The following is a 22,110-nucleotide window of genomic DNA, read 5'->3' as shown; positions in this document are numbered from 1 at the left end:
TTGATCAAATCTGATTGAGGTCCATATCAAATAAATCATTCTGGCGGAATTTAAAGGGCATGTGTTATTATCCTTGTTTCGTTCACATTAGGGCTTGATCCAAATCCCACTGAAGTCAATGAAGAGACTCCTGTTGCCAGCAGTTCGCTTTGGATCAGGCCCTCCGTGCACTGAGCTTGACCGGTCTTGTACCCACAGCAGCTGGGAGTGTGCTTCCCAGCATGGGGAGACAGACACATGCTAGGTCTGCTGAAGCTAGTGCACTAAAAATAGCTGTATGTACCCACAGGGTTGGGCAGCATGTTTACTTGGGTGGCTAGCCTGAGCCGCCACACATGCAGCTGCAGCAACATTGCTATTTTTAGCATGTTAGCTTGAGCAGAGCTAGTGCTTCTGTCTGTCCGTGCTGGGAAGCACCCACTCAACCACTGTGTAGACGTAGTGTAAGCTCTTTACAAGAATAATGCTAGCTTTTTGGAGTAGATACTGCACCCATTCTTTTGCTGCATTAGGACTGTATCAGAGAGTATGTGTATATGCTATAGCGGCATAGCAACCGCACTGCAGCTAAGCCACTGCAGTGTAGACGCTTCCAGTATGGTAGGAAGGGGTTTTTCTGTTGATGTAGGTAATCCACCTCTCCGAGAGGCATTAATTAGGTCAATGGGAGAATTCTGCTGTGTCTACACCTAATTACATTGCACCTGGTGAACTTTTTTCACAGCCCTGAGTGATGTAGCTAGGTCAGCCTAAATTTTAGACGTAGACCAGCCCCCCTTATATGTAATTATTTCTTAATTTTATTCTAAGAGATGGAGAGGGATCACTAATTGATAATAGCATGGCATGTAATAGAGATCTTCTGCAGAGATGCTACATCTGTACAGAACAACAGATTAATCCCTCTGAACTAGGATCTCTATAGTTTTAGTCTGTGGCCTAAATCGTTCTGTCTTTAGGAATCTGTACAAAAGATCAGAAGAGACCATTGTTTCATGGACTCTAGATTATATGTGCAGATTATATAAATGTTAAAACTGCCAAACTAACTGAAGATAATTTACAAAAAAGAAAAAAAACAAAACCTGCACCAATCTGGAAGAAATCTAATGTGTTGTTCAGACAGTCTAAGGCTTGGCACAAAATTTAACTGGCTTCTACTCACTTTTTGTGGTCTCTAGTTGCAAATAAAGCCAAACAAACAAAAGTGAAAACCCTTTAGAATGCAGAATGTCTAAATGATAAATTTAGATCAGGGGCTTTTCAAGTTTCAGACTGAAAACCAATCAGTCTTTTTCAAATGAAAGTAACTGCAAAAAGTATTCAAAATACTAATTGGGTCTAAGAAAATTGTTATAGTTGAGAGCAAAGGACTATTTTATCACATTGGATCAGGTCTGCAATGAGATTGTAATTTTCAATTTCTGTTTCTTCTCTGGAGTGCCTAATATCTTTTTGGATGCTGACGAAAACAATAAATCCACAATGCTAGAACTGAAATTATAAAGATCAAAGACATCTTCAATTTCTGCATAAGTATAACAGGGACAACACTGGAAGCATTAGGAATACTCAAACTGTTTTGCAAACCATAAAATTGCTACCTATTTGCTTTTCCGGTTAGAGTGGGACCTTATCTTAACATATTTATTCTTCCTTTGCGTGTAAACATGTTGAAGTTATTATCTTAAATTTGTGACATCCCATAGCAACATATTGTGAAATTACAAACAAGCAATTTGATTAGCAGTGTCACGCTGTTTTAATTGTATTTGGAGTATTCCATGTCCAGCACTGGAAAGCTAGGGGTTTTCATCTACTGTAGTCAAATTTATGCTTTCCTCATTTCATTCACACGTGGACCAGAACCTCAGCACGTGTAAATTGTCACAACACCATTGACATAATTGGAATAATGCTGTTTTATGCCAGCTGAGGTGCTAGCCCCCAGTTTCTATGTATTTGTTGTTCTGTTTTTGCATACAGTTTTGCTTATTCTTCCACTAACAACCACATCCATCTCTCATTTAAGTCTGTGGAAGGACCTTTGTTAATGGGGAAGGATTTGCTTCCCAGTTCCCACGTGGTGTGAGAAGGAGGCATGGTCCTCAAAGTCAAAAGAAGCCAAAATATCCATGGGAATGAAAAGCCTGCAGATCTTGGGCTATCTGAAGAAGGCTGAGGCATTCACATTGTGTCCCTATGCACTACTCCTTGGGCCTGGTGATGGCTTTTGGAGGGTTGGCATTTGCAATACAGAGCTATACTTGGCATGAGATAATGGTATGTTTTATTCCAACTTAACAAAAACATTTACCTTTGAACAGAGACCAAACATAAGTTTGATGAGCAAAAGTTTCAGAAAGCCACAAACAACTGATACTAGAGACCAGATATTTAGTGGTTTTAAGGCCTGGTCTACACTGGTGGTAGTGGTGGGGGGGATCGATCTAAGTTACGCAACTTCAGCTATGTGTGAATAACTTAGATCTACTCACTGCGGTGTCTACACTGCAGTGAGGCGACTGCTGACGCTTCCCCATCGACTCCGCCTGCGCCTTTCGCCCTGGTGGAGTACCAGAGCCAACGGGAGAGCGCTCGGGGATCAATTTATCGCGTCAAGACTAGAAGTGATAAATTGACCCCCGCTGGATCGATCACTGCCCACCAATCCGACGGGTAGTATAGATATACCCTTAGACACTTAGTGAATATCTATCTGCATCTTAAGGTACCTAAAACCTCCAAAAATCTGGCCTTCGTGGAGTAGAATGGAAACACTTATGGAACCTTAACTGTAGTTGTCACAGCTGTTCCTGTGCTAATGTCTATTATTCTGCATGAGGACGTGTACATCTTCCATTAAGACACTGTTCAACATTCTACTCCATTGCCTCTACCTATGACTTTCAGTACATCATCCTGTGGCAGGGAGCGCAAGTATCTGGCTCTCCAACTGTTGTATTTGCTTCAGACTCTGGAGCCCAGGCTCTGGGACCATCTACCCTCGTTGGATCCTAGAGCACAGGCTCCAGCCTGAGCCCCATCATCGACATTGCAATTAAAGAGCCCCATAGCCTGAGCCCCTTAGCCCAGATCACCTGGCGCTGGCCAGCGGTGGGTTTTTAATTGCACTGTAGCATGTAGTCAGACCCAAAAGGGCTATAGGGTAACCTAATGCTAAGCAGGAAATAATCTCTCTCATCCAACTGAAATAATGAGTCCCATCCTTTGCCCATAATATCGCAGGTCTGCCTCAGGCTTCAGAAGTTTTCAGGGGTTTTCATGGATAAACTAAGCACATACTTGCGCAGTTAATGAGTCCCAGGTATTTCCGTACAAGATTCATTATATTTCCTTTAACCACTAAACTAATTATCCCCTCAAACAGTGCATCAGGAATGCTCACCAATGATGCCTGCTCTGATGGCCTGTTTCTCCAGCTTGTACATCTGTGCCTTTTCCCCGTACTATTCCCTATCTATGGAACACTCTCCCAGTTCCGGTTTGCCAAGTCACTCACCTCTCTTCATCCAGATCCCTAACTCCAGACTCATTTCATCCATAATACTCACAAGAAGTGAGTCAATTCCGACTACTATCAACCACCCCTATCTGTTTCCCCTCAGTCTTCTAATCGAACCACCTAAATGTGCGCACGGCTGTTTTCACTCTCGTCTTTCCTCACTTCTATCCTCTCCCCACTTATTGCATCAGGTCTTCAGTGAGTTTGTAATTTCTTTGAGACATGGGTAATGTTTTTTGTTTCTTCTCTGAGGTGCCTAGTATCCTTTTTGGGTGCTAAAGAAAATAATGAGGAGAAAGAGGAAAATAAACTTCACTTGGCATAATTTGTTTTGGATGAACCTATGTCGCTACCTTAGAGCCTATGCTGCAAACACCTTTTACTGTACCATAGGCACTTCATTGTTGTCTCTTCCAGTCTTTGATAAACTTAATGACTGCTGCATGCCTCAGCTGGAGACTTGGGCAACAAAAACAAGGACTTGTTCCCAGCTATACTGAGTAAACTATTTGCTGACTTCTAGCAGCCAGACTGGGGCTTATGAGGATGTATGGTGGAATGCAATGTGAGGAATCTCCTCTACTGTAATCACAGTTACAATCTGTAGCAGATGGACTGCTCCATCTATGTGACTGAGAGGGCATATAGCCCAAAAGTGGGATGGGTGGGTACAAGGTAGGCTATGGGTACTATCCCTTATCTGCACTAGCCTGCACTAGCTGCATCTAAAGGATAGCCCAGGGGGATGGTACTGGCTGCTCTGTTTGGAGAAGGATTGTTCCTGCATAAGGCACAGTCCCTTCTGGAGTTCCTCCTGGGACAGGGTGGCGCTGCACTGCCTCTAGTGAAAGCTGATGGTCAAATTCTACAGTTTGGCTATAGGGAGCTGAAGGTGCTTAGCATGTCACAGGACCAGGTGCAAGGTTAATGGATTTATAGGAAAATACAGAGTATGTGTTCTTAAAAACCAAAACGCAACAAGAAAGTGTTACTTTTGAATAGAACATCTGACAAAATCCAGTTTCAGTTTTGGGGACACTCCATCCACCTTAAAATAAAGACATATTTTCCAAATGTTAATCCTGGTGGGGAGAACATATTATATTATTCTAGACTGATAGGGAGTGGCCCACATTCAAACTGCGAAAGATATAACTTTTTTCCTAATCAATTTATGAAAAAACTGAAATAAGTACCCATATACAGCCTTTTGCACCAATATGACAAGTTAAACTGGTGCAACTCTGCATGTACACAACCCCCTATATACTGATATAAATCAGGAATGACACCATTGAAGTCACTTCAATTACATTATAGTAAACTGAGAGGAGAAGGAAGCCCTAAGACGTCAATGGGATCAGGACTGAGTCTCTAATTGGGAGGTGTTCTTGGATTCTGGCCCACTTCAGTGTAACATATCTGTAGTAATAAAAATATTGAGAAGTGTTCATTGAGTTTTCTTTGTTATAATGAGACATTTTTAATGGGATATGTATTTCATTTGGAAAGAGTTAACTTTCATTTCCCTTTTATTAGTTTGTTTTTCTCTCCTGCTTGTGACGTTTTTGAATTTGTGATCGCATTTGTGTTTACTCATTTCAGGAATTTTTCTTAAAGGAACTAATTGTCTCCTAAAGTCTGAATGCTCAACAGCTTTGGATTACATCATTTATGCAAAAAGAGTGTGCCATCTAGTGGCTAAATCTGGCTACAGGGGACCAGTAAAACAGTACTGTACTAGTTTTGTCTCTGCCACTGACTAGGGGTATGACTTGAGGCAAGTCATCCTTCTTCATGGGACATTGCAAGACTTAATTAATGTTTGCAAAGTAACTTGAGATCCTTGGATGAAAGGCGCCATGTACAGTAAGTGCAAAGTATTATTACTAAAGACATGTGAGCTGGCCAGTGTAACGTGACATGACATGACAATGCAAATAGTCAAGAGACCTTCCCTCACCCACCAATGTGCTACTGCATAGTTACATCAGTTTGTTTTAGTCCTAGGTCATTTTGACTTAAACCTGTACTATGTCCTGGGTTTTTGTTGTGGCGGGTTTTTTTAGACTATTCAGTTGTCCACATGTGAGCCAAGTAGCTAGGGAAATTTGTCAGTACCAACAGCATGTGCAGCAAAGGGGTGGGGGAAAGGATTGTCTCACAACAGTGAGGAGGATTTTCTGGCATTTTCCCTTCTCAAATCACCCCTGTGTCTAATGATAGCGCCTCTCATATGAGGAGCGCTGAGTGCTTAACAAATATTAATCACCCCTAACTAATCTCAGTGAGGCAGGCTCACTAAGTGGCATTATCCCCATTTCACAGAGGAGGATACTAGCAAAGCAACGTGAAGGAATTTACCCAATATCACACAGCTTGTCAATGGGAGAGCTGAGAATAGAAGCCAGGAGAGAATCCCGGCTCCCAGCCCTGTTTCCTTTCCACTACACCATTCTGCAGCTTCTGCAGATGGATGAGCAGCCCCACACGTACAGATGCCTCTCTGGCTCCCCGGTGTTTCAGCTTGAAAGAATTTTTTTTATCCTTCTGTATCAGTGTCAATGGGCTACTCCTACACAACTGTGTCAGTGACAGAGCTGGATGTTTCATTCTCTACTCCCTCTGTTGAGCAGAGAGTCACTATTGGATTCTTCACTTTCATATGACTAAGATGCTGTGTTGTGGAGTTTTGGTTTTGGTTTGTTTGTTTTGTTGTTGGTGATTGACTTTAGACAGGCACCTATGTTTCAGAGGAGTAAGGGATGGTGAATGGTGGGGTTGTCAGTCACCTTGTCAAGGAAAAGTCATTGCACCACAACATCTTGATGTCCCATCATGGTGCAACACAATATCACACGGTGTTGTGTTGGATCCCAAAGATGTATCAGTACACCTGGAACCAAATCATGGCCACTCCAACCTGGATACAATGGAGGATGAAAGTTTGTTCCAGAAACTCCTTCCCTCTCCCAAGTCCTTTGATAGTTGCCTGCACTCTTTGGCTGTGATTCTTGGATCCCCCTGAACTTTGTTTTCCACAGAGAAAAAGTGGCTTTGTTGTATTATCATCATCATCATCAGAACTCTGAACTGTCGTGGTTTACCCATTACTAGTTAAATCACAATGTGTGTGTCTGTATCTCTCCTACCCTATGGCCTAAAATTCACCTAGAGTACATTCAATTACCTATTTCTGCTTTAAATCCTCTGCATTAATAGTTAATGGCACATGAAACCATTTGCCAGGCTGTGGCAATGTTTGCATTAACAGTGGTGGTTTACAGTTAATTGCAATGCTATCATTTTCAGTGGGCAACCTTTGGATAGCTTCCTGTCGGTGGTTTTATATATAGTGTGTGGAGAACTTGGACAAAACTATTGAAGAAAAATAAGCTCCATTCAAAATATAGGCTACCAGAGAAAAGTTTACTTTTGATCTTTCAACAGTTATTTTTAGACTGAAATCACAAAGACAACTACCTGGTGCGTGTCTATGTAGGAGGTTAGTAACACTTATTATTAGAAAAATAGGCTACATATGTATTTACTTAGGGCAAAATCTTCTTCCCTGAACAAAGCCCAAGTAGAAGGGCTGTGCTGCTCTGGTGAGTAACAAAGGATCAGGGAGACAGAAGTCTCGTCGGAGCCCATACAGTGCTAGCTAAGATGCTCTTCAGCCATTGCACCTTTTCCCACACAGTGAAGAGTAGGTGGTTGGCTGGTGGTTCCATGTAATCCTCATGTCCACCTCACTCACTGCTCTCTGGCGGCACAGAGAGCCCCATGGAGCTCAACTCTGCATAAACTACTTGTATCTTCTCTGCACAACACAACAGTATTCAGGGTGTCCTGGGGTCCTAGCAGGAGCCAGAAGAGTTGGCCTAGATAATTGGCATGAGAGTGATACAAAAAGCAACAGGGTTAGTGAAGGTGTTGGATTAAAATTAATTTAAAGGGAATGTCACACAGTTTACTTTATTAAAGCTAATATATTATTAGTTTTACATTATTAAGATGCACAAATTATGCATTGCAAGTACTATAAGAGTACCTACTGCTACTGTCTTGGCTGCATGACAAGCCATAGAGAATGGTACTTCCAGAGAGTGTGGACTCTGAGAACAAGCTGTGAAACCTGTGCATGCTACTTGTGGCCCACTAAATTTAAACTCCTCTTTAGGTAAACTTGGGGGTTAATCAAAAGATCTTATAATAATTTTCATATTTATATTTAGTACCTATCTTTCTATTTATGGAAGATGGCTACTGCTGGTTCATTTAACAGTATGTGTTAATCATAGCCTCTACATGTGTTTCTTTGACTATGCAAGATCACTTTGGCTCTCTAAAATACTGTAGATTTAAGTGCGCCTCCCTTGTCTTTTGAATAAATCCATAAATCAGTGCTGACCTTGACGCAGGCAGTGTTATTGTTAGAAGCAGAGTACATTCCGTTTCTATTGGTCTCTGCATTTTACTTGTGACAACAAATGGTCTGTGGACAATTAAGGACATAGCCATTTACTGCTACAGTAATGCAGTCTGCTGCTAGACTTCTTTGAATATCCTCGACAATGGAATTCACTGGCCACCAAGAGGCATGCACAATGCATCCACTGGAGAGCTATAGCAGTGGGCATGCAGCTAGGAACTGTGTGAGGCATTGCCTGGGAAATGAATTGCACAGTGTCTCCTTGAGCCATCTACACTGCCTCTGGCAAGCGTCTTAATAGTCCTTTTTGAGGCCATAGTTACTAATTGATAGTACCTGAATAATTGGTTTAGAAAATCTTGCTGTACTGAGAACTTATATTTGCATGGACAGCCTCTGTTGCCTACCTAGCCTTGAAAATAAAACCACACGGTGTTCCATCCAAAACTCAGATGTCAGGAAGAGATGGTGTCTTGGCTGGATATACCCCTACATATCTTCAGTGTTGTCACTTTTCAACTACGGTGGAGTCCACTGTACATTAAGGAGTCATAAAACTGCACTTCAGCAGGACTTCCAAGGCAGCAGGTGATTGTACATTCAGGGCAGGTCTAGGCTTGAAACGCTGCAGCTGAACCAGTGCATCTGCACTGCTTGTAGTGCTTCACTGAAGACTCTACTAGTCCAATGGGAGAACTTCTCCCATCGGTGTAGTTAATCCACTTCTGGGCGAGGAGTAGCACTGTCTATACTGGGAGTTAGGTTCATATAATTGCGTCACTGAGGGGTGTGGATTTTTCACATCCCTGAATGATGTAATTATACTGATGTAAGTCTGTAATATAGACCTGGTCTTAGTTCATCCATTTGGCAGCCTTATTTTTCAGTGGAATTAATGTTGAAATCAGCATATCTGAGTATTGGCTATTTTGTGAACACACACTTCTAAAATCTCTCCAGTTGGAGGTGCTGGCAGATGTTGCCTGGAAATCAGGTCTTGTGAAAATGTGTGGTGCCTGACAGCTGCCAGTGTCATTGACTGGACCATTTGGATGGTTCCCCCACCCTCACTATTATTTTTAGTGAATTTTGAGTTCATGAAAGTCTGTCAGCTTGACCCCTTCTACATCCTCCATTTATCCACAGAGCAGATAAAGCTGTGGAAGTGATCTCATTTCACCCAGCCATTGCACTTCAAGCCTGGCCTGGATGGAGCAGCTCTAGTTACAAGAGTAGAGACAAGGTCCAAGAGACTTTATTTGTCTCCTGCTTATAAAGGCATAAATCAGAAGTATATTTACTGAAGTCAATGGGCCTAGTTCTCTTCTCATGCTGGTGTAAACCAGGAATACCTCAGCTGGAATTAATGGAGTTTGACAGCTGTGTAACACACTATTGCCTGTTGTCATGATTTTTATTGCAAGTCTTGCAACATTTGTTTAAAGAGCCATCTCCTGGAATCATGTGTTTACATGAGAATCTCCATTTTCATTTGTGAAAACAACAACAACAACAATCACCCTTCTTGCCCTTGTGGTTGTAGAAAAAAGCTTGAAACCACGAACCAAGTATATTTTGAAAAGTCAGAAACTAGAGCTGGACGAACTTTATTGGTCAAATAGTAAATTATTCCCCTTCCTCCCCCCAGAATGAAGTTTTGGGATGACTGAAACTATTCATGAATTTGGGGCAAATTCGGCAAGTAGTTTTGGCTGAATAAAATATGAAAAAGTTTGAAAAAGTTAAAATGGTTCAGTTTGACACTTGAAATGAAAGTTTTACATTTCATTTTGAAATGATGAAATGCTTCAAAATATATAGGTAGATTAAAAGGTTAAAAAAAATACCCAAAAACAAAATGAAAGAAAAAAAAATATTTTAAACCAAACAAAACATTTTGACCAAAATTATTATTATTTTTTTTTAATTTGGGTAAGACTCAAAAAAATTATGATTTTGGTACATTTTGAACCAAATTATTTGTGGGTGTTTTGGCTCTGCCACCAAACTGAAAAATCAATTATTTCCTCAGCTCTGTCAAAAACCCAAAGACAAATAAACCCCACCAAATTGCCTTTAAAATCATGAGACTTACAATGTAAATCTCATGATTTGGAGGCCTGACTCATGATTTTAGGATGGATGGGGTTGGCAGTCCTGATGTGCCTTGACTAAATGGAGTTTTATCTGATTCTCACTGATACAAGTGAGCAGAGAATCAGGCCTTCATGACCATTCCACATGTAATGAGAAAGTCCACATGTCACTTGGAATCTACATATCCTGTTGCTCAAGCATAGTCAGGAACTGTCTGACTCTACTACACTGCTGGAGCTACCGGGAAATGGAGGCACATTGACTGACACACCCACAACTTCAACTTTTTAGAAACGATGAAAGTAAAAAACAAATCCCCCCAAAACAAACCTTTCCCCATAACCTGGGTCTTATGTAGGTACATTTTAAACCCATTTTATAAATTAAATTTCTACAGCTACTCTACCGATATTGCAGCCTATGCAATGGAACAGTGAGTGTATTTATTATGGTATTCAGTTGCTTTCTGCATACTGGTTCCAAATGTAACTGTTGTGGATATTGGCAGTCTTTGTACAAGAGATCTCTTTTTATTCATTCCATCCTTTTTGTTTGTCTTTAATAAAATATATCAAAGCCACCATAGTTCTCTCATAACCTATATAGACATGATTTCAGCATAGTGTCTGCCAGTTAAAAATGGACAACAGACTACTTGGAATGTGAAAAATCATTTTGTTGATTATAAATGAGCGAGAAATTGATTTACATTTTTCTAAGGTTGATGCTTTTTTTTTTTTTTTTTTTTTTGGTGTTAAATATAGTCATTTAGCAAGGGCTTCTGAAAGGAGAGCGACAAGTATTGACACCAACGAACTATCTGAGAGATGGTGATTAATAAAAAACAAACAAAATCCCTCAAACATTCTTAGATGCAAGGCAAGGAGGAAATAGACTTTGAGAAATGGCAACAAAAATGCAGTTTAGGCTTTAAGAGCAACATGTTAAAGATAACAATTAAAACAAGGAGCATAAGCTGACTTAAAGAGTGCTAAGTGCATTCATAGTGGGATGAGACCCAGAGTACACCCTTTCTTCTTGTTTGGGTCACTCTTCAAAACCAACGTCATGTCCATGAGAAGCAAATTTATAATCCACCAGATAAATAAAGCCATGAGTACTGCCCCTGACCTATTTGTGTGAGTAAAGTCACTCATGTGGATAAGTGCTTGTGAAGTGCCTGCTATTCTGGCTGACACAGGAACTGAATTGAGGGCCTGCAGAGATAAAAACCTGAGCTGCTACAGCTTGAACTAAGGCCCAATGACTTTTCAGCTATGGCTGTAACAGAAACTTATCCACTGAGTTTCAGGCACCTGTAACATATATGCATCAGCAGGCTACATTTGCCCTAAAACCCCAATCCTGCAATCTGACTGAAGTTAACTAGGTTCTGCATGAGTGCAGGGACCCAGCCATGCAGACCAAATTGCAGGACTGGATCCTAGACTTTGGTCCTGCAAACATTTAGAGCTTGTCTACACAGGAAAATTTACTGGAATAGTTATACAGGAATAAATTATCCATTATAGGTATGCAGAATAACTCCTTGTGTGGACGCTGTTATTCTGGAATAAATTACTCCACTTCCAAAGTGGAGTCACATGCATAATTTTGCTCATATGAGTGATCCTATTTAGGTCAATAAGGCTAGTCACTGGAGTAAAGTTATGCATGTGCTTAAGCTTTTGCAGGATCAGGGCCTTAAACTGTTAATTCTTTAGGGTAGGGATTGTCTTTTGGGTATTGTTCTGTTGGTGCTAACCAATAGGTAGGACAAGAAAAGGGAAAACAATATTCACCAAATTTCTTTGACAAATTTCCCAATATTTCTTGGAAAAAATTATATTTTTTAATTATTTTGTCCAGCTATCAAGCTGTGCTGATAATTTGAATCTATTTGCAGATATTTTATGATTAATTTTACAATATATTTCTGTTATTTGACAGCTCTCTCTTTTAATTATTGGTCCAAGACTATGAAGGACATGGACTCCCACACTGGATAGTGTTGAACATTCCAACCTTTTGTCTGTCCAGAATTGCCTAGGACAGAGCTGTGTAAGAAAACTGTGCCTTGTTTTTTCACCAGCCAATAATGCTAGTGAACAAAATGTGGCTGAAGCTGCAGCTGAGCGAATGACCATTCATTGCAATGATTTATAATCTGTTACTCTCTCTCTGTGTTCTAGTTTATCAAGAGAACCTAAGTAGGTTCAGAAGTTCCATTCATATAAACACTTCAAATTCAGGTGCTTCTCAATCCTGTTCTCATATGCAAAACTGGGCAGGAAATTACATAAGATCAAGCTTTCGTGCAAAAACCTCTTGTGCTTCTTGCTTCCACTAATGCTGATCATGCCAGCTCAGCCTTTTTTTTTTTTTTTGTGGTTCTACATAAAATAAGTGTTTTTGATAGTGAAATTTTGATTAGTTTGCTATCATGTTCATCTCTCCCTGGCCCTAACTTGTTAGATTCTCCTTCAACTTGATCCAACTCCCATTGACTTTAACGGAAGTCAAGCCTCTCATAGTCGTAGATGCTCGAGGGAGAACTGTGCCCAGATTATTTTACCTTTTCCAGACCCAAAGAAAATTAATTTCCTTTAATATCTTTGCTCATATGAAGAAAAATGCCAGTGATGGTGGGGATGGCATATGTAATATACACTGTCGACATCAAATATCATCAATAAATAGAGGCTGGTCTAAGTCCTAATGTTCAGATCTGGATCCAGACTTTCCACATGCTCTGTAGAATACTCAGATCCAAGGTAGCCTTTCCTGTAATGAACAGGAGAATCCAAGCAGTGTGAATGCTCTGAGCACATTTTGTATGTCTGTCAATCATATGGCTTGATCAGATACTCTAACAATATGGCTATTACATAACATAGTAGTCAAATTGTAACACTGGGTATGTCAAAACATTTCATGAGTCTAAGAGATAAGACTAAGATGACCATGGCTAGATCTAGAGGTTTTCCTGCTCTAGGCAAATCAGAAAATGCCTTTCCCCCTATTCAACAGGACTTTGGGGGAAATTGAGGGTACACTCCTGGGGAGTGAAAGGAGCTTCTCTGTTGCTTTGACTTGCAGGCTGAGTTAATGTGTTCCTGTATTGGTATGTCAGGCTAGTAATCATTGTTTTATTGTAAGTTTAATTACTTGTCACAGAGCAGTGCATATGGACCTCACAATTATAGAATGTTTTGTTACCCTATTCTGCCTACACTGGTTTCAATAGGAGTTGTTGGGTACTCTGCACTTTTAAAAATAATTTAAGTACCCCAATATAGAGTTAAAGTTTCTAATGTTAAGCACACATTTCTGAAAATCTTGGCCAAAATGAAGACAGATGCTGCCCCTATAAGCTTATAAGAAAAGGATAAAATGGAACACACAGAGGAAGAGGTTTGGAAGATTTTATATTTATGTTTAGTGTGGTTCACTTCTTGTTGGTACCATGGAAGAAGTAGTCATTGGGAGGTACTTGATTGCAGGGATGATGGTGGCTTGGCAAACTGGAAGGAGACTGTGTCTTATTAGTTAAATTGTATACACAGGAAAAATGCTTAGCTCAACAATCATTATTATGGTAATGCTCAAAAGCTTCAACCAAGAAGGGGGCCAATTCACTGGGCAAATAGATAGTTAGACAGTCCCTGTCCTGGAGACAAGCAATTATGTTAAGTCTAAAACCTAGCTGAGCATATGTTGCTCTAGTGCAGAGAAATGTCAGAGAAGATACCTAGGGAAACAGTAACTCTACAACCAATAAAGACTTCTCACAGGCCCCAGTTTAAAATAGAATGAGTATTAATGGAAAAAGTTGAAATCATGATTTTTATCTGTGTTGTCATTTGCTAGCTTGTTCTAAATGTTGGCATGTCAAGTTAACTCATAGGATTTTTTTAAAACTTTCTGCTAAGGCTAAAGGGTTGGTCTTCTGATGATCCATGAGTGGGATGCCTGCTCTGATAGAAAAGAAGTGCTACATCTTTTCATCTAGGAGATGGGTTATATTCCTGTCTCTGCTAATGATGTGCCCAAGCAACAGTCATCTAATGTCTCACATCTGTTTCCCCAACTGTAAAACGGGGGTAATGATACTTAACTACCTTTATAAAGTGCTTTGAGATCTACAGATGAAAAGTGCGATATAGTGTCTAAGTATTAGTACTAAACGATCATCAGCTTTTTCCTAGGTAGGGATGGATAAACCAGGTTGGACTGGATCATATCTCAACACTTTCCTCAAACCAACCTGAACATGCATTTTCTTTTATGTTTGAATATACTTGCCCTACTGCCTGTTACTATCTATGGTACTTACATTGTCCCCATAACTGTTGCATCTGAGCACCTCACAAGCTACCCCTCTGAGGCAGGGCAGTACGATTATGCTCATGTTATGGATGGTGAACTGAGGCACAGAGAGGTTAAGTAACTTGCTCAAGGTCACATACATGGTGGATCAGGGAATTAAACTCAGATCTCCTGAGTTCCAGTTTATCACCCTTACTCATAAACTATCTCTGAGTGACCTAAAGCCCTCCCTTTCAGTGACCTCAACAGCCCTCTCCCTGGATTCTTGCTTCTCGTCTCCATGCCCTGCATTTTCTTATCTGAAGTGGACCTCCCAAACCTTTTGAGGCTTTTCTGTGACTGTTTCTAATACCTACAAAAAGCGTAGTTAAGAAGTAAATCCGTCTTTTACAAGTGAATGGAAAAAGAGCAAGTCACATTAAGTACCCCAAGGTATGGAAGTTATAACAACTCAGTTGGAAAAAAAAGGTAAACTGGGAGGTATTAATATTTTTTATTGGGAAAACTTTACAAAAGTAGTTCAGGCAACCCTTTGATAGCTATACTAGCCCCTGCAGGCTGACTAAGAGTATCTACATCATCATAAATTGCATGGCATTAGTTTCCATCTAGTCCCATAAAATATGTAATTTGTAATCCACCTCATCTTGTTACTGTCACCCAAAAACTAGAGAGCCAAAGCCTGGAAACTGGAACAAAGCCTAAGCAAAAGGGCTCTGCTCCAAAGAAACTGTGCTGAAGTAGAATGAGGCTAAAGGAAGGAAACCTTGGAACATGTGCGTCGACGTCTGTTGAGCTAACATGTTGGTGGACAATACCTGGATATGGGCAGCGGGGAGCAGAGTAGTTCCCCTCTAATGTATAGTGTTGCCTTTGGGTATGTACACCGTTGCGGAGTGCCCCCCATTTGTGATGCAATAGGGAAAGCCACCTCTGGAGAACAATCAGAGAGCAAAGGAGGTCTCCCCCAGCAAACATGCAAAGTAATATGGAGTTCCCCTGTACAGATTATCCACTGCTAGCCCTCTACTGCCACAGAAACCCAGCATTTCTGCTATGCTTGGGTATTGTGTTGGTTCAGGAGTCTGCTCATAATTTGGCCCATAGTGCTACTCATGAAATAAAGGGCGAAAGGGACATAGGAGAGTTCACTTCTGCAAGTCCTTACTCATGTGAGTAGTCCTTAGTCATGTGAGTAGCCCCACTGACTCTTCTGGGATGAGCTGCACAAATGGGCTTGTAGGATCAGGCTCCTGTCCCCATTTTCCAACCAAAGGAAGCAAAGACGTCAGTTTTTGTTCGCACAGTTCTACTTTCTGCCTGAGAATGAGCTTGGTGAGTTTTCACAGCTCCATCTCATGGGACCATTATGTTGGATGTTAAAGAGCTGAGACCACAAGATTTACTGCAAGATTCCATCGTGTTTTGTATTTAAAGTTGTGACAGGGTGTACCAGGCTTTCATGAGCCCCTATTGGAGGCCCCGCTGCTCTGCTGCACCCCATCCCAGGAAACAGTTCTCAAAGAGGAGAAGATGGACAAGTATCAGACCTCTGGGCTTGCCTAGGGCGGCATCTTGTGAAAGCTATTGTGGAAACCAGTGAGATCTGATCCTCCAGCAGCTAGAAGGGCTGGGAACCAGCAACAGACAGTCAAATCCCAGCAGGATGAAATAAAAGTAGCTGCCTGCTATTAGCAAGTCAGTTCCTTGCTGGAAGCAGAAGAGCGAGGCAGGGATGCTCCCTAGGTTGCAGCCAAAGCAGGTAGGCCCAGGCCTAGGCCCGTTGCAGGCTATAATCAGTAGCAGGAGTTCAGAGGGAACCCTGCTGACCCAGTCCCAGAGAGGGAAGTTAGCCCAGAAGGGTAAGAAACTGTTTTGTTTATAATTGGTCCTGAAGGGCAAGGAACTTTTATTTGAGTTTGCGATGCCCTGGAAGGGATTTTGGACTGTCTGATCTGGCTGGCGGTAGGGTTGCCAGGTGTCCAGTTTTCGACCGGAACACCTGGTCGAAAAGGGACCCTGGAAGCTCTGGTCAGCACTGTTGACCAGGCCGTTAAAAGTCCAATTGGCGTGGGGCTGGCAGGCTCCTTACTTGGCTCCCAGGAAGTGGCTGGCATGTCCCTGTAGCCTCTAGGTGTAGGGGTGTCCACGGGGGCTCCGTGCGCTGCCACCTCCCCGAGCACTGGCTTCGCAGCTCCCATTGGCCATGGTGCCTGCATGCGGGGGTGAAGGGGGGGGTCAGTGCACAGAGCTGCCTGGCTGTGCCTCCGCCTTGGAGCCAGAGGGACATGCCAGCTGCTTCTCAGGAGCCACCTGAGTTAAGTGCCACCTGGAGCCCGAATCCCTTCCCGCACCCCAACCCCCTGTCCCAGCCCAGAGACCCATCCCGTACACTGAATGCCTCAGTCCCAGCCTGGAGCCCCTTCCTGCACCCCAATGCCCTCATCCTCGGCCCCACCCCAGAGCCTGCACCACCAGCTGGAGCCCTCCCCCTCCCACACCACAACCCCTTGCCCCAGCCCAGAGCCCCCTCCTGCACCCTAAACCCCTCATTTCTGGCTCCAGCCTGGAGCCTGCACTCTAAGCCCAGAGGCTGTACCCCTCCCACACCCCAACCCCCTGCCTCATCCCAGAGCCCCCACCCACACTCCAAACCCCTTGGCCACACCCCTCACCCTGGAGCCCCCTCCTTCACCCCAAACCTCTCATCCCCAGTCCCACCCCAGAGCCCACATCCCCAGCCAGAACCCTCACCCTCTCCTGCACCCCAGCCCCCTACCCTAGCCCGGTGAAAATGAACAAGTGAGTGAGGATGGGGGAGAGCGAGTGACAGAGGAAGGGGGGATGGAGTGAGTAGGGGCGGGGCCTTGGAGAAGGGGTGGGAAAAAGGGGCAGGGCCTTGGGGCAGGAGGCAGGGCAAGAGTGTTTGGTTTTGTGTGATTAGACAGTTGGCAACCCTAGCCGGAGGGCTGAGCCACATAAGATCTGCAGAAGCTGGCTGACAGACTGCAGGAGATGCTGGAAGCTGGAGACGGTCAGCACCCTGCCCAGACCCAAAGAGGTGCTCAAAGATGTAAGTGCAACCCATCACAAAAGTATATTTTTTAAAGATGTTTGTTTTTCAAAGTTGCAAATTGATATTAATCAGGTTAACTGGGGTCTTGTTAAATTAGTTCTTGCTGTGGATGTGACATGCTTTTATTGGATTTTCTAAAACTTGTAATAATATTGCAAAGTACTAGTGAAATCAGGTTGCAAAGCAATGATTTCCGTGGTTTGTCTCTTCATTAAAATGCAGAAGAGAAATAACCTCTGCCTTAACTAAGAATTTGGATTGCTGTCTGGTTGAGTTTTGTTTAAATCTGGAAGTAATTTGTATACAACTACAACTTGATTTGATTAGCAATATATATATTTTAATTGCTGTAGAAAATTTTTGAAAATGCATGAAGGCATGCTGGGACCAAATCCAAAGTTGGTGTAAGGGGGCACAACTCCCCTCAGCCTGATCGTGATCCCAGGTCTGTACAGCATAAGTTATCACTATTGATTTGTTAAGTACTGGCAAGTGTCCAGTGCTGTACAAAACAGATATTAATAAAGTCCTTGCCTCGCACAATCTAGAAGACAGTGTGCCCCACTGTATTGACTTCAGTGGAATTCTGCACAGGGAACACTTGCAGGATTGGGTCCTCAGTTCCTCATTCCTTTTGAGGAGATATTGCAGCATTTTCAATAAGATCTTTGGTTGGTGAGGGGGGGCACACAGTTACCATTACATATCCATTAGAGGACAGTTCTCCAGAAGAACTTAGGGCAAGTTTTTTTTCAAGGGCTCAGCATTCACAATCAAGGCCAGATTTTCAAAACTATCCAGCAGCTCCCATTTTACTACATATGGCCAGTTTTTTCTAAGCAGCTTGTCATGGCTGGATCCTCTAGGTTATTATTCTTATCCCCACTTTCCTTTTTAGAAGATGAGCACTGAAGCTCAGCAGAGCTGAGTGACTTGACTAAGGTCCCAGAATAGAGCCCAGTCAAGTACTTCACTTACTATTTAAAGCTTAAAGATGAAAGGAATATTTTCAGAAGTAAGCGTGAAAAATGAGCACGTATCCAAGGACTAGCCTTAAAAAAAGGATACATCAGACTGCTGTTGCTTTTGAATAATACTTTCCACCACTGTACAACAAAAACATGGGAAGCGCTACATTTCAATGGCTCTAGACCAGCATTTTTCAAACTTCGGGTCACGGGCACTGGATCGCTCTGGTCAGCACTGCCAACCGGGATGTTAAAAGTCCCATTGGTGGTGCTGCCCAGCTAAGGCAGGCTAGTGCCTACCTGTTTTGACACCGCTTTTTAACCCCGGAAGAGGTCAGCAGCAGGTCTGGCTTCTAAGCAGGGGGGCAACGGGGCTCCGTGCGCTGCCCCCGCCCCGAGCACCGGATCCGTACTCCCATTGGCCAGTTTCTGGCTAATGGGAACTGGGGGTGGAGGCGGTGCCTGTGGGTGAGAGTCACATGAAGCCACTTGCGTGCCTCCGCCTAGGAGCCGGACCTGCTGCTGGCTGCTTCTGGGGCTCAGCGCAGTCCGCGGTGCCAAAACAGGCGGTAGTCTGCCTCTGCACCCCGGCTGCACTGCTGACCAGGAGCCGCCCAAGTAAGTCCATACCCCAACCCTGTGCCCCAATCCCCTGCCCCATCCCTGAACCCCCCAAAATCTGGAATCCCTTCCTGCACCCCAAACCCTTCATCCCCAGTCCCACCCCAGAGCCTGCACTTCCAGCCTAGAGCCCTGACCCCCTCCCACATCCCAACCCCTGCCTCAGCCCAGAGCCCCCTCCCACATCCTGAAGCCCTCATTCCCGGCCCCACCCCACAGCCCTCAACCCTGCACCCCAATCCTTTGACCCAGCCCTGAGCCCCTTCCACACCCCAAACCCCTCATCCCCAACTCCATTGGGTCATGGGCATCAACAATTTTCTTCAACTGGGTCCCCAGAAAAAAAGTTTGAAAACCACTGCTCTAGAAAACAGGTAGGCTCACTTTACTTGGCATGTGATAAGGAACAACTCTAATGGTAGATGAATGACGAGAGGGCTGTATAACTTAACAGTAACAACTACATTTATGAAGGCTATTCACAGCAGTGGTTCCTTAGCACATGACCATTTCCACGTTACACCCATTTAGACATGTCCTCCCCTATTTACAATTGCCAGTAAAAATCCGGTAGTTCTTGCCAGAAAGATAGGCAGTTTGGATAGTGATTCCATGCTGGCTACTCTTGAAATATGAAATGTCCTTTCAGTTTCCTCTGTAAAATAATACTTCTCTACTTCAGAAGGTGTTATGAGGTGTGACAAAGTTCCTCCTCTATTTTGGTGGGTCCTGCGCTTATTGGCGGATTTTCTTGCCTCAGAGATTCACCATGTGGGTTGGGGAACAGCCCAGAGACCTTCCCCTCTGGAAGAACCCACAGTCCAGGTCAATTGGGAGGTTTGGGAGGAACCCGGGCCCGCCCTCTACTCCGGGTTCCAGCCCAGGGCCCTGTGGATTGTAGCTGTCTATAATGCCTCCTGTAACAGCTGCATGACAGCTACAACTCCCTGGGCTACTTCCCCATGGCCTCCTCCAAACACTTTCTTTATTCTCACCACAGGACCTTCCTTCTGGTGTCTGATAACGCTTGTGCTCCCCAGTCCTCCAGCAGCACACGCTCTCACACTCCTCACACTCACACCACAAACTGAAGTGAGCTCCTTTTTAAAACCCAAGTGCCCTGATTAGGTTGCCTTAATTGAGTCTAGCAGCTTCTTCTTAATTGGCTCCAAGTGCCCTAATTAGCCTGCCTGCCTTAACTGGTTCTAGCAGGTTCCTGATTACTCTAGTGCAGCCCCTGCTCTGGTCACTCAGGGAACAAAAAACTACTCATCCAGTGACCAGTATATTTGCCCTCTACCAGACTCCTGTACCCCACTGGTCTGGGTCTGTCACAGAGAATAATGTCTTAATGTTGTGAGGCGCTCTGATACTATGGTGATTTATGCTGTGTAATCAGATTGCAACTTCAGAAAGCAATCCTGGTGGATCGATGATGTAAGTCCCTTCATCCACCCTGACTGAGGGATCATTTTGACCCATATATTTTGATAGATACAACTATGCTAAATCTTTACATAACTGAAAAATATTTACTTTTGTTGTTATACCTTATATTACACTGCTCTACAGCCAAAATGCTTCTGAAATAAATGTAGTCAAACTTTACTAATTCTGGGTCACTGAGAACAAAAATGATGCTTAAAATTGTTGATTGGCTCTAGTTTTCAAGATATGCTATTGGGTCAGTATATATGACCCTTGACTTGGGAATGGTGGAGGATAAGTGAGTTATAAAGGGAAGGGATCTCAATTTAAACCAGAAATGACTAAAACACATCTTTGACTGGATCTATGAATAAATCTATGACTGGGTTTGGACAGTACTTGCTTTTTAGGCCAAACAATGAATGATGCAATCTGAAGCTGGTATTGCGTCATACATGATATGAATTGCATCATGTTATTCCTAGAAGTCATGGATGATGCAATCGTAGCGAAGCTTAATCACTCTGCTGAACAAATTGCCCTATATCAGCTCTAGAAATCATACAGTGTCGTGCTCTCTTATTTGTCAGTGTTTGATTTCGCAAAGGGACACATTTCAGTTTAGCCAAAGTGAGCAGAGATGCCTCGTACTTGTGTGAACAGTGCAGATAACTTCTGCTATGTTTGTGGTGAAGTGACTTTTGCATCGCAAAAGCGCAGTATAACCACTATGGTTAAGAAAGCCTATCATCTTTATTTTGGCTGCAAAATTGGAGATCAGGACAAGAGGTGGGCCCCACACATATGCTGCAACACTTGTGCAACAAATCTTCACCAGTGGTTGAACAGGAAAAGGAAATCTATGCCTTTTGCAGTGCCAATGATTTGGAGAGAGCCAACAGATCATACCAGCAATTGTTACTTCTGCATGGTGCCTCCAGTTGGGAAAGGTGTGTCAAAGAAGAAAAAGTGGACTGTGCATTATCCAAACATTCCATCAGCTATACGCCCAGTACCCCACAGAGAAGGACTGCCGGTTTCTGATGTACCAGAATCATTCTCACTTGAGTCAGATGAGGAAGAGGAAGAGGATGAAACTTCTGGTCCTGAACTATCAATGTCACAGGACCCACATTTTCTCCCATCCTCCTCCTCTGAACCACACCTCATAACACAAGGTGAACTGAATGACCTTGTCAGGGATTTGGAACTACCCAAGAGTAAGGCAGAGCTGTTGGGCTCCAGACTACAGCAGTGGAATCTCCTAGCAGGTGATGTTAGGGTTTTCATGTTCCGTGACCGTCAAAAGGATCTTATCCCATTCTTCTTCATGGAAGGTGATCTTGTAGCCTGCAACAACATCGATGGTGTGATGGCAGCCCTCAACATCGTTCACGATCCAGATGAGTGGAGACTGTTCATTGATTTATTGAAGACGAGTCTTAAAGCTGTTTTACTGCATAATGGCAATGTTTTGCCATCAATTCCAGTTGGTCATGCAGTCCATATGATGGAAACCTATGACAACATGAAACAACTTTTGAGGTGCATAAACTATGACCAACCTCAGTGGCAGCTTTGTGGCGATTTGAAGGTTGTTGCTCTCTTGCTTGGTCTGCAGACTGGATAC

General features: G+C 43.1%; 1 long non-coding RNA gene across 2 annotated transcripts in view; it reads left to right on the top strand.

Moving 5' to 3' along the window:
* The first annotated feature begins 17,362 nt into the window (after window positions 1-17,362).
* LOC128832907 (uncharacterized) overlaps window positions 17,363-22,110 on the top strand; it is a 133,144-nt gene continuing 128,396 nt past the window's right edge. For both annotated transcript variants that reach the window (XR_008444081.1, XR_008444082.1), the window contains exon 1: window positions 17,363-17,460. This is a non-coding gene — a long non-coding RNA (uncharacterized LOC128832907). The remainder of the gene's footprint in view (window positions 17,461-22,110) is intronic.

The sequence above is a fragment of the Malaclemys terrapin genome, chromosome 2 (genome assembly GCF_027887155.1).
Source record: "Malaclemys terrapin pileata isolate rMalTer1 chromosome 2, rMalTer1.hap1, whole genome shotgun sequence".
Classification (NCBI taxonomy): Eukaryota; Metazoa; Chordata; order Testudines; family Emydidae; genus Malaclemys; species Malaclemys terrapin.
Note: the sequence above shows the minus strand (reverse complement) of the source record. Positions and strands in the feature narration are given on the sequence as shown.